Here is a 13,121-nt window from a genome sequence, read left to right as displayed (position 1 = left end):
CTGCTTCATATCTAAAGTTGATAACGACTTGCTCCGATCATGCCCTACCCTCCACAATTCCACGACGGCATACCATCTCCAGACTGAGCGCTTTAATCGGACGCTTACGGACATGTTGTCCGTGTACATTGCTTACGGCTTCCCAGATGGCCCAAAAACGCCGTTACAACAATCACCATCGAGATGTTCACTACCCACCTGGCTCCCTCGTCCTCTTCTGGCTACCGGCCCATCGTGTGGGGCTGTGCGAGAAACTCATGTCTCGTTTCGTGGGTTCCTACCGCGTCTTGCAGCAACTGAGTGATGTGACCTATAAGATCACGCCCCTGTCTCCCATGCCCGACTCCCCTGCCTCACCCCTACAAATTGTCCATGCCGCACGTCTCAAGCCCTACTCTTCTAGCTCCGCGGTTTAACAAGCACCGGGACCGTGCTTTCCCCGCGGGGAGGGGGGAGAGGGGAGTAGTGACAGGTGTAGTGACAGGAAGATGTCGCAATACGACAAGGATCATTTGGATGCTGTGTGGAAGAACGACGACGCTGAAGGCGGAGCCGTTGTGTTAGTGTGCACTGGTGTCTCGGAGGTGCTCGATCCTGACTTTGAAGTGAAACTCTTCGATCGGGAACGTTCCCCCACCCCCTCCCCCGGTAACAATAGATACCTGTGCGCCTACTGTTGCCCCCCCCCCCCCCATTTCGGGGCTTGAGAGAGGGACAATTACCTATTATAAGTGCGCATAATCCTGACTAGGTCGAGGCGCCCCTGCCTTTTTCAGCGCTGCAAACAGCTTATGAGACGTTGATTGTTCGGGATAGGGGTGCGGAGAGGGAGGTGAACAGAGGGGGGTCAGTAAGACTAAGGTGCGCTCGGACAAAAGCCCTCTCGGTCCGCCGAGTCCTTTGGAGGCTTCGGATCAATGGTCAGTTTTCAGTGGCGAGTGGACACGCAATACCATGCATTACTTCCGTTATCGGCGGAATGCCCAATTGCTTCGGCTACTGTGCAAGCAAGAACTTTTCTGTTACATTAATTGCATTATTTATTTATTTATTTATTTATTTATTTATTTATTTATTTATTTATTTATTTATTTATTTATTTATTTATTTATTTATTTATTTATTTATTTATTTATTTATTTATTTATTTATTTCGACCTCAAAGGCCCCATTGAAGGGGTATTAATGTAATTATTCTGTAATATGTAACGATACCTCAGCCCCCCCCCCCCCCCCCACACACACACACACCCTATCTCGCTTAGCAATTACATGTTATGTCCATTCTTGAGGGCATGCTCGATTTTCTCCATATCATGTTGGTTACCTTACGCTTACTGATTAGCCTTGATAGTTCTGCTCTGCACGTTCTGTTACATACGTTTGGTTAGTGGCGTTCATTTCTTGATGTTTCTTTATCCGATGTTTTTCCTTGGAGATGGTTTACCGATATCCTGCCTATATATCCTACCGTCTACTGCTGCGAACTCTGTAACTGTATATCTGAAAATATTCATCACTGTTTTTACAAAGCCGAATATCCGTTCTGCAGCGATACTACCAATTTATTTATTTTTTATTTAGTTGTACATATTAAGATCCATATATACAGGCTCAGGCAGGACTGTCTCAAAATTAATAAGCTATAAAAGCCATGAACCCATCAACCGCAACAGCAACAAGTCATGTGCAGGACATAAATTTGAACATGTACTCTCCAACTCCAAAGTCCAACTTTTATTCTCTTACGACTAACTCTCTTATGGGCTTCTTTCTTACTACTCTATTGGCAAGGAAGTCTGTTCGTTGAATAGTAAAGTGCAGCCATCGAAGTAACGAATAAGGCACGTAATAATTTGTGTGCTGTGGTTATGTACGAATTATTCAATTTCTGGAATAAAATTGGTGAAGGTCGGAAACACTTTCCGTAAATTATCATGGTATTTCGCCACACGCTTTAATAATGGTTCTAAGAAAAGCTTCTTGCTGTAGTTTTAGAGAGGCATTCCTATGGAGAATTACTGTCGAACTGAGACGTTTCTGTTTAGTATATATACCGCAAGAGATGTGTAACCACTATCACCTTTAAGGCGCTTTAAGACTTTTTTGCGTTTCGCGAGGAAAAACGAATTGAAAAAATGAAGTTATAAGAGCAAGGTTTTCCGGTCTTTGCCACTTTCCACCCAGTACAGCGCATTAAAAGGCTAATTCCTTTTGCTGTCGTAAACATTCAGCGATGCAACGAAGACTCCGCACATCTTAGCACATTGTTGACCAAAGACTGTTTGTTTGAGTTGTTATCCCGGTTACGAGATTTTCACGCGGCTTATTCAAAAAACAAAAAGCGAAACTATAGCAATGCGATGTTATATGTGTAAAAAGAACGGATAAAGAGCTGAAGGCCTGGTTGCATCAGAGTTAAGCCCTCCTCAAGGCCTGGCCCTTGTTATACCTTGCTGTCCGGTCGCATCTTATTTCTGTATTTCTGCCTGCCGCCATGCTTAATGGGCTTGGTTTGCTTTCCTGCTTCGGCTTTTTATCGTGTTTGGACCGCGAGGTCAGAAGGAAGCTACCCACACCAACAATATACAGCACTCGGGGTGCCGCGAACAACGCCGTAGCAAAAACACACGCTCGCGGCCTCGCGCTTCACTGCCGACCTCGAGAAGACGGCAATCAAAACGGTCCAGTGAAGACAATGAGGGAAGGAAAAGTAGAGTCAAATCAAACGGCCGGGCCCGCGTAAGTCACTACAATGAGACCGCCGGCTCGCTAAACTACGCAGATGAAAGGGAGTGCGTTAAACCGGTGAATAATGGCGGCGTCTAATTCCGGGCATACAATGAGTAAACAGAAACGCGCGTGAGAAGCGCCTGTTGTAGGAAAGAGTACGAGCACGAGTGTTATTACTAGGCTTTCTTCGCTCTTCTATGGCGCAACTTGCGCTAATCGGGCTTCGCCCCGTAAAAAGTCGCGCAGAAGTGGGCCCTCTGTTCCGCCGAGTGCCGTATCATCGTCGAAAACCTGTAGGAGCGGGCGCGACGTGCTGACACGGTATCGCCTTTCTGGGCCTCGTGTGAGGTGAGTTCTCTTCGTATTTGCCCGCTCCGGTCCTTCGAAGGAATCAGCGCTAGTGAGGTCGCTAAGTATGACGAACTGGATTCCAAGAGAAGGGGGCAGCAGAAAGTCAGGTGGGCGAGAGGTATTAAGATTGCGAGGCTGAGTGTGGATGCATCTAGCACATGATCGGCTTGAATGGAGAGATAAAAGAAAGCTTTTTGCCCTACACTGATGATGATGATTATTATTAGTTTGACTGCAAATCTGCTGTCAAACAGTATAATAACGAATTAGGCCCCCGACATACTCGTAAGGAATACATTGGCCAGTGAGAGCATTTCTCGATAGCACTATCTCTTTTCTCATGCGTTCAAAATGGAGTTGTCTCTATTCCTGTCCAACGAAAGGCTTTTTTTTTTTTTTTTCTGGGGGTGCGGGTGGACCTTATAGAAGTAGATGTTAAAATAATTGTAGCAATGCTACAATCAAGGCTGCGTTAATGAAACTTGGCACATATAAGCAGAAGGTGCAGTTAAAATTTTAAATTTCGCATAACATCGACAGTTTATTTCAAATTTGCATTTCTATTTTGCTAAATGTGTACCCTTTTCTGCTAATAATACAATGCTAATATTACCCTCCGAGCAAGCTCATCAATGGTGCAGAAGTGGTGCGAAAAATACAAGCCTAGAAAAAAAGAAAGCTGCATTTTCTGGCGTTTTTCCTCCTGTTTTCACGGAGTGAAACTACCGGAAGGAAAAATTGTTTCATTGTTTGCACGACTTTTTTACAAAATAGTGAAAACTCGTAGACCAGCCCTTCAGTTCAACCTTCAAATCTACTTTGGTGCTTCATCTTACATGCATCGCTTAGCTCTGTCACGAGACTGCTAATAAGAAAAACTTTCCCGGAACTTAAAACCTTCCGCATACTATAAGTATTTTAGGTCTATCGACATATCGTCGAATGGCTGATCAGGGAAGGTGTTCAGAAAGTCAAGGCTTCCTTAAGACTTTTTTTCCACCAAAGTGAGCAAAAAAGGTAACTTCCTTTATAACAGTAGAGGTCTCGATTTCTCCAGAATCGATTTTCTGAAGTTGCGAAATTCATTAGGCTCGAAAGGTATTGCGAAAAAGAATAAATTATTTGGCTTCATTTCAGCGATCTACTGGATTCATCAAAACGTTTAGGTTCAACTTGCTACATAATTTATTCGCATTTGCTTTGAGCTAGACAGGCTTGCATCGTTCCGGAGTTTAAATACTTCCGTGCTGGCCTCTCGATCTTTAGAACAACGCCAGCCAAAGAACTCAAATTTGGAATGGCTCCCGTTTGCCGATCGCCTTGGCGATCCCCTTGGTGAACCTCTTGCCGATCCTCGTTCGCGTAGATGCATTCTGCTACTTGCTTATCTTCCATCTTACTTAACTTGCTTATTTGCCATGTGCTGCTTAACTTGCAAGTTAACACCCCGCTTTAATTTAACCGCACGATCGGGCCTATGTCCAAGAACCCCGAAGGGCTGGATTTTAATTTGGCCTGCTCCCTCAAACGACCTGTTCAAGTTGGTAGCTCCTGCCATTTCGGTCATGTCACGGGGTGACGTCACATCACACCACCTACCATTCAATCAGTGCCTGACCATATCGGCTACCTGTCTGAGGCACGCTCGTAATTTTTCTGTCAAGATGCGACGAAACGGGGAGACGGGACACAGGGCTTGGAGTTGGTCAAGACATCTACGCCTTGAGATATGTACCGCAGCCTTACTTTTCCCGTAGCCTTGTAAGAAACCTGTATCAGAAACTACGAGACTTCAGGTGTTGTATTATTCGGCTTATTGGCGAATATCGGTCAAGGGCAAGTAGCTCGACGACGTCCTTGGCTGGCTCAAGGTTTTCCGAGATGCGAACGCGCCCACTTGCGGCATGATACTTCGGCAGCTAGCGCATCCTGAAATAAGTATCAGCGTTTTTGTCCACGGCGTTTGCACTTGGCTGATATATGAGCAATCAACAGGCCCGCTCCTCAAACATTTCTCAGTGCAAATGTTGGTTCGAGATCCCCTATTTTCCCCGAGATCCCCTAAATGAAGAGGGAATGGAGATGAGAAGGCCAAATAATTCGTAAAACAGATAATATAAGATCCCTATAGGACACGGGTTCTCAATTTCGTTGCCTCAAGGAACACCAACTACCGTCAATATGTTCCAGGAATCCTCACCCCCTCCCCCCCTCCCCCATTTCCTCCACAATCAGGCCATATTATTTGTGAATGCACCCGTTCTGGTTGTTCCTCTAGTTTTTGGTTTTGTTTTTGTTTTCTTCTTGCTTTTGACAAAGCGTTTTATTACAAGCCAACCTCTCACTCATGCTCAGACCATTTAATCCAAAACGAAAACGCAAAAAGCTAGTAAAAAAAAAAAACAACATTTCATCTCACTCATACTCTTGGCCAACGCCGGAGACTGACCGGCTGGGCTGACGGAGCGAAACTGAGGAAGGAGCTTGGATCAGAAAAGCTACCGAACTATTTTACGAACTAGACACTGTGTATGGTCTGCAAGTAGCAATAAGAAAGGGGTGGGGAGAGGCAGTCCAGTGGGAGCTCGCGGAATGATATAGGGCAATGGAGTCTCTTCCAAAACATGGCAAACGCAGCAATGTTTTAGGATTCATAGTCGCCCTGCCCTCGCTTTTTATGCCACATTACATGATCAACATCGCATGCAATGTCTGCAACTCCTTCTTTCCCCAACTTACATCATTCTATGCAGTAAATCAAAGTATATGCAATGCACTCCAGCGAGATAGAAGACGGATGTGCGAAGCAAGCAGTTAAGAAAGCACCTTTCTGCAAAACTTATCCCAGTTGCGTCCATACAGTACTGCTTTAAGAATATATAGACGTTGACCGGAGACTCCATTTTAAGCAATGCGTTTTATGCGCTGTTTTCAACGCGTCAAGGCATGCCTATTTATAGTGTTAGTGACTATATAAGCCTTTTTTTCGGCTTTGCGGGTCAAGAATGTCATTTTCATTTTTTTTTTCTAGAACGGCTCCGAAGATGCCACGCTGTTTAGCTTTCATATCCTATTTCCTTTCGGGGGCATTTTGCTCTTGAGCAAGACCCCCTAGTGACATCATAGACGGCCTCGTCAGCTGACTGTGGTGAACACCCTATCATCTTCGGCTCTGTAGGCCAAAAGAAAATAAATTGAAATAACAAAACCATCATTTTTCTGCCGCTACCTCCCGCCACTCCATCGCGGAAGCTTGTAGCAAGCCGTAACCAGCCTAATGCAGCCGCATTTAGGAAAGCACACTAATCGATGGCTGTGCTCAAGTGGCCCTCCCTCAGGACATCTTCCATAGAGACATCCCGTGCTTATGATTGTCATCCGTTAATAATTATAATATATAATAAATAGACATAATTGTTAATATTTATAATAATTATAATTTATTAATGGTGCGCACACTTCCAGACTCCTTTAGAGTGTGTGAGGGCAGCTGTTCCAATCTCAAAGGAGATGCCCTGGACTTTCGTGGCAAGCTCAGCCGGAAGTCAGCTACCTGTAGTGACAGAAGGAGGTGACCGTTTGGTGCCCAGCTTTCGCAGGTACAAGCCCGAGGAAGGATCGGAGTCAGAGTTAGCAAATAAAACAAACTTTATACACAGCAAGAAACGATACAGAGGGATTCACACTAACACAGACAAGAGGTTCACAGAAAGGCAATGCAAAGCATGCAACAAAAGAGGCTCTAATATAACACAGGTGCTTCACATCAATGAACAATGAACGAGGGAGTCAGAACAAACACCAAATTGTTCACCGGACAATGTCACAGACGATGACAGACCGACGTCTGGAGAGTCACGATGTGGCCATCCGAGCGCCGCTCCCTAGCAGGTAGGTGGGCTTGCCGAACAGCGGGTTGATCCCGGGAGCCGAGCAGTAGCACTTGATTCACTGCAACACTCGCTGCAACACTGGCCAGCCGCTAGCTGGCGAAGCAAAGCTACCTCAATTTATAAAGCGCGCCGTGTCTGTCTGTTACGCTGCGCTCAGGCAGGTACGCTCGTAAACGTAACGTCCACTGTACAGGCATCCTCTCCTCTCCCCGTTGAGATACGCGTCGTCATTGGTCAGGTTCGGCGGAACATTCAGGAGAGGACCAGCTGGTGAAGAGTGATGAGGAGTGGGTGACGCTGATGCACGCAAGGCTACGAGCTCTCCTCGCGCGGAAAAGGAGACATTTCTCCAACGTTCTGGAACTTTCTACGCAGACGCCGCACGCGCTTCCTCCGCGCAGAGCTGAGTAACAAAAATGTGCGCCGATTTCGTGACAGTGATCCAACTTTACCTTTCTCCCGGCTACAATAAAAAAAGTGGAATGTGCGAATGAAACTCTCACTGACAACATAGATCTAATCCAGAATGCAAACGAATAGTTACGCTTCCTGACGCACTGTTTATATACTTGTTGAAAAGACTTACGCGAACACAGTCAGTCTTGAACGAAAACCAGATGTTTTCAATTGTTACGAAAATTTTAGTACACGTGAAGAAACATATTTCGAAATATGGAACAGCGTAAAACCATCGAATTCTTCGAAGTACACGCGCGCTCCTATAACTGTCTTTGATCTCGAGCACTCCTTTTCAGCAGGCTAAATGAGATTATGCCTAAGAAATGCTTTGCTTCCAGCTGGAGTTTGGGCTTGCGGATTTGTGCGAATCAAGCTCCGTTGGAGCATGTTTGTCTGTAGATGTTACGTCGAGCAATCGCCGGGAGCAGATAGGATACTGCAACCGAGCCGCCATGTCTGTGCGAAGCACTTTTCTGAGGTTATGACACCCAAGCCATAATACGGTGAGTTCCATTGCAAGGTCTTTTTAAATGCTGCCTGGAGATCGGTGCAGTAGGCGAACGCTGCTCTCAGAATTTTGAATTCGTGTCAGAAATACCTGAAACAAAAGAAAAGCTCAAGAATCCTATAGAAAGCAGCAGCTTGTAGCCACGAATACAGTATGCAGCCCTCACCCGCCGCTATCAGCTGTCACACTGCCTTCAGGTAGCATGCCCTATATTCAATTATGAGGTGCATCTTCAAATGCCAGCAATTGGTTCTTTAGCATTCTTTATGTCAAGTTTTCTCCTCTTCTACCATAATTTGAAAGGTAGGTGGGCCTTGTGCGTGCTTCATTTTTAGTGGTCTTTTTTATGTTCTGCACGATCTGCTTCTTTGGACGCAGTCACCTGCAAACAAGGTAGAATGTGGGGGTCTACCTCTTTGATAAGCAATCTCACAACAGAACCTGCCTAGGTTTCCCTTAATAGGCGAAAAGTTTCAGTCAGCAGCGGCAGTCGGCAGTCGGCACGCGGAGAAGCTGGTTTGGCGGGTTAAACCTGTTGGCAAGCTGCGGGGCCGTGATCTCCTCACAACATTTAGTGCCTTACACTATTACAGTATTCCTTGGGTGCCCGCGTAAGCTCTTTGAACCATATGTGAGAGCACGTGCCACAAATCCGACCGCTTATAATTAAGAAGTGGTATAGTTAACCGCTCGGCAGCCGTATGGATGCATCACAAAAGCCCGCAAGAAATCCATTCTGTCGAGCTCTATAGGGCCCATTCACGCATTCGCAGCAAGTAAAACTTACGGTAATACAAAATACCCGCCGTGAGCACCAGTTTTAATCCTTCCGTGTCTTTCTGCAGTTAAAGAAGCACACGTAGTGCCTCGTGGCACCAAATGATACACCGCAAAACATGCACTGCTGTTGCAGCTCGGGGGCTTGACGGAACTCCTTGTCATGGCGCCACCTGGTGACGTTGACAAGAAGCTTGAAGAAAAACTCGGGACGTGCCGTCGGACAGAGTATCGGCATCTAAATAGTTATTGCGGCCCGCCTATAATATATCCATTAGGGGGAATGCCGCAGCTTCCATTAAATCAATTCAAAAGCCTTTGGACTTCGCCAAGGTGAAATTACCGCAAGTTATAGTGTACGTCTCTCACTGCGCCCCGTCTCTCCTGCACTTGAATCCTGTCGTTATGTTTGGTTACGGCACATAAAACATAATCCACTTTGTTTATTTAGGCTCAAAGGAGGCAGGTGGGAAACTCTGGCGCAGCTAACGTGATGCCAAGAATCCGCCTAAATAAGCGCTTGCAATCACCAATGCGCTATTCTTCCTTCGCAGCATAGCTCTGCCGGAGCTGCGCATCACGGCGGCAGCGCAAAGATGAAGCTCAGTTTCAACCCCTTCGTGCTCTCCGAGCAGATCCGACAGATGGGCGACCCCCGAACCCGGGACTACCCAGTGGTGACGAACCCTTTGTTCGTGCTCACGCTGCTTCTGTCGTACCTGTACTTCGTCAAGGTCGCCGGCCCACGCTGGATGAAGAGCCGCGAGCCCTTCAAGATCCTCGCCATTGTTCGCATATACAACCTGGTTCTAGTGGTGGTTGGCATACGGTTCCTCTACTTGGCGCTCAAGTTCACCTACCTTCCGGGTGGCCACTACAACCTCTGGTGCCAAGGCATCACGGGCTTCATGACAGATGAGTTGCGCGAGTACTACCGCACTGGATGGCTCTACATCGGATTTCGATACCTCGACCTCTTGGACACGGTGTTCTTTGTGTTGCGTAAGAAGTTCACGCACATCACTCACTTGCACGTATTGCATCACATAATTGTGGTGGCCAATGCTTGGTTCTTCACACTATTCGCGCCGGAAGGCCAACCCGCTCTGGGCTTGTGTCTCAACGTATTTGTTCACATCATCATGTATTCGTACTATTTCTTGGCAACTCTAGGTCCCGCAGTCCGCAAGTACCTCTGGTGGAAGAAGTATCTCACCGCCCTACAGATTGTACAGTTTCTCATAATCATGGTGCATGTGTCTATACCGCTGTTCGTGGATTGTGGCTTCCCAAGGCACCTGATATTGATGGGAAACGCGCAGACGTTCCTCATCCTCTGCCTGTTTGTGAACTTTTACGTCAAAACTTACAGCACCAAACCCAGTCAAACGGTCCCATCCGGCCGCCAAAAGGTCAAAGCGGCTGAGCTGGCTGTGAATGGCAAGAGTGAATGAGGAATCTACTGCATTTTAACTCCTTTTATCATTGCGGACTGTCATGGAGTTATTTAGGCACCTTGAGCTAGAGTGTAACCAGTGACGCTGATGTTATTGCGTTAAGACTGCTGCTCACGCTGGGTACAAATAAAACCCGGCAACCTGGTAACCGCGCGTGAGATGGTGTGTATTGCTCGGGCAATAACCGTCTTTAATTGTGGTCATTAAATATTGGCTCAAATGGGATGATGACCCTGATATCTCATGTATTATTGACGCGCAGTTGTGGCTTGTAACGCAGCAGGCCCACATATCGACGCGTGCCTAATTACTTCACGCTGGACCTAATCAAGCCTAATGTAGTGCTGTGTTATAATTGGTTCTCCAGGCAGGAAAAAAAAAGTACTTTGCTCTTATTTGTGTTTGCGCCACCACTTTCGAAGAAAGGTGAGCCTCCATCGTATCAGGTAAGTATTTGGCGGTGGGCACCCGAACGGCCACCTGTATTTCAGCCCCGACTGTGTTTACAATTCTGCATTTGACCCACTCTTTGTACATTGCAAAACGATGAGCAGGGCGATCACTTTAGTGTGATGAGAATCGCGCTTATCTGTCTCCACTCCCGCCTTCGTTCACATCATATAACCTGATGCCTTCTTTTCTTTTTTTTTTTTTTTTGCAAAAAGCAATTACTCGGTGCCTAACGAGGCCATCACACCTGTGTGTTCTTCGACGATATTAAATCAAGAATTCAATACCAATCCTAAAGATGAAACCAATCTTGCATAACTAAACTTTTAAAATAGATAAACGCACTGCGCTACATATTCCATGAACTGCTGGAACTACGACTGCGCTAGGCAGAAATGTTGAACTGAAGTACAGTGCTCACTATACATTTATGCCGTGTTCCAGAACATACCGTGGCTTTGTATAATGAAAGACACTATTTTCTGCCATTGTATTCTTACCACGTTAAAGAAGGCATATTTTAACAAGTACAATGTTTAATTGCGCCTAATACAATGATGAATAGTGTAGCACCAAGGTGAAAGCTGGAAATCGGAAATGAAAAGCTCAAATTAGAAATTAAGCGGTGTGAGCTATGATGTTCTTTCTGTCGTAGTTGTGTCGTGAACATGTGCGGCCACCATAACATCAAATGAAACACTAAATCATAAACTAAGTGATTCAAACGCTGAAATTAACTTCTAAAATTTTAGGATTAGAGTGGCTATCGCATGCACGGAATTGAAGAGAGCCTTCCATAAACCCTGGAGACACTCTCGACCATAAAAAAAAGCTACGGAAGGCGATTAGAGTGCTTATATGAAGTTGAATACGAAAGCAACTATGACCCGTTCTGCATCGCCCTGCGTCGTTCACTAAAGAATTTCTACCAGTGTCGTTTAAACGCATCGTTCGGGCCGATGGAAACGACTTTTGTCATAACGCCACACACTACCTGCGTCTGAAAGTGGTGACGACGGAGCTCCGCAGCGGACGCCACCTCAGTCTCTTCGGCGTGCTCCAGAGAAACCCACCACAAACAAGAACGCCGACCATGCCTTAGGCAGTTTTTTTCCCTCTTTCTTGTGACTTAGAGAGGTTTTCCGGTACGACAGAGTCGAATTCGAAGATTGGCTCTACCATGTTCGAACATGCGAGTTTACATACAATTCAATGGGCCCCTGATCTTGGCACTACGAAATTCTGTCTAAAAGACACCGCCCGAGTCTGACACAAGACTCATAAAGACGACTGTACAAGCTGGGACTCAATTAAACAAATCCTACGCAGCCTGTTTGGCACATATACAAGCCGCTCGGACAAAAATTTTCCGCCCAAAATAGATCTTGCTATACGCGTCCACACTTCGACCGAATCCTATTTCTCCTATTCATTCAATTTGTTCCAAAATTCACAAGATGCCTGAATCACATATAGAGGGCCATGTGTTAAAAGGAATATCACACTAAGCGTTCCACCCGTTAGGGCGCCGACTTCTGCGCCGAAGGACGCGGGATCGAATCCCGACCGCGGCGGCCGTTTTTCGGTGGAGACGAAAAACAAGGCTGTCTTTTGCTGTGCGATATGTCAGTGCACGTTAAGGAACCCCAGGTGGTTGAAATTTCCGGACTCCTTTACTACGGCGTCTCTCATAGCCTGAGTCGCTTTGGAAGGTTAAACCCCCATAACCCAAACGAAACTACGCGTTCCATTTCCTAGATTACAAAAACTGATCACCTCCCGCCGTGATGGTGCCCCGCCGGGGTGGTGCAGTGGTAAGACGCCCGACTACTGTGCCGGAGTTCCCGGGATCGAATCCCGGCCTCGGCGGCTGCGTTTCGATGGAGGCGAAACGAAGTGGCGTCCGTGTGCTGTGCGATGTCAGTGCACGTTAAAGATCCCCAGGTGGTCGAAATTACTCCGTAGCCCTCCACTACGGCCCCCTTTCTCTCTATCCACTTTCACTCCCACCTTCATCCCTTCCCTTACGGCGCGGTTCAGGTGTCCACAGAGCAAGTGTGACAGATACTGCGCCTTTCCCTTCCTATGAACCAACCAACCAACCAACCAACCCGCCGTGATGGTGCAGTGGTTAGGGCGCTGTGCCCAAGTATGCGGGATCGAATCCCGGCCACGGTGGCCGCTTTTCGATGGAGGCGAAAAGCAAGGCGTCCGTGTGCTGTGCGATGTCAAAGCACGTTAAAGAACCCCAGGTGGTCGAAATTTCCAGAGCCCTTCACTACGGCGTCTATTATAGCCTGTGTCGCTTTCGGGACGTTAAACCTCCTAACGCAAACCAAACCAAAAACTTATCAACAGTTGAAATCAAGGAGTGTCAAGGCTTCGAGGAACTTGAAACTCGAAGTAATGGTCACCAGTACTTCCGCCTCCCCAACATAGCCGCGACTACGTCCTGTCAGGATCTGTTACTCCGAAAAACATCCGCTTCGCCTA

General features: G+C 46.6%; 1 pseudogene; it reads left to right on the top strand.

Moving 5' to 3' along the window:
• Nucleotides 1–9,317: 9,317 nt before the first annotated feature.
• LOC146207652 (very long chain fatty acid elongase AAEL008004 pseudogene) lies at nucleotides 9,318–10,381 on the top strand (annotated as a pseudogene).
• The last annotated feature ends 2,740 nt before the right edge of the window (nucleotides 10,382–13,121 follow it).

Source organism: Amblyomma maculatum, chromosome 1 (genome assembly GCF_055883805.1).
Source record: "Amblyomma maculatum isolate TAMU_Amacu chromosome 1, ASM5588380v1, whole genome shotgun sequence".
NCBI lineage: Eukaryota > Metazoa > Arthropoda > Arachnida > Ixodida > Ixodidae > Amblyomma > Amblyomma maculatum.
The sequence above is the reverse complement of the archived record's forward strand: the minus strand, read 5'-3'. Positions and strand labels throughout refer to the sequence as shown.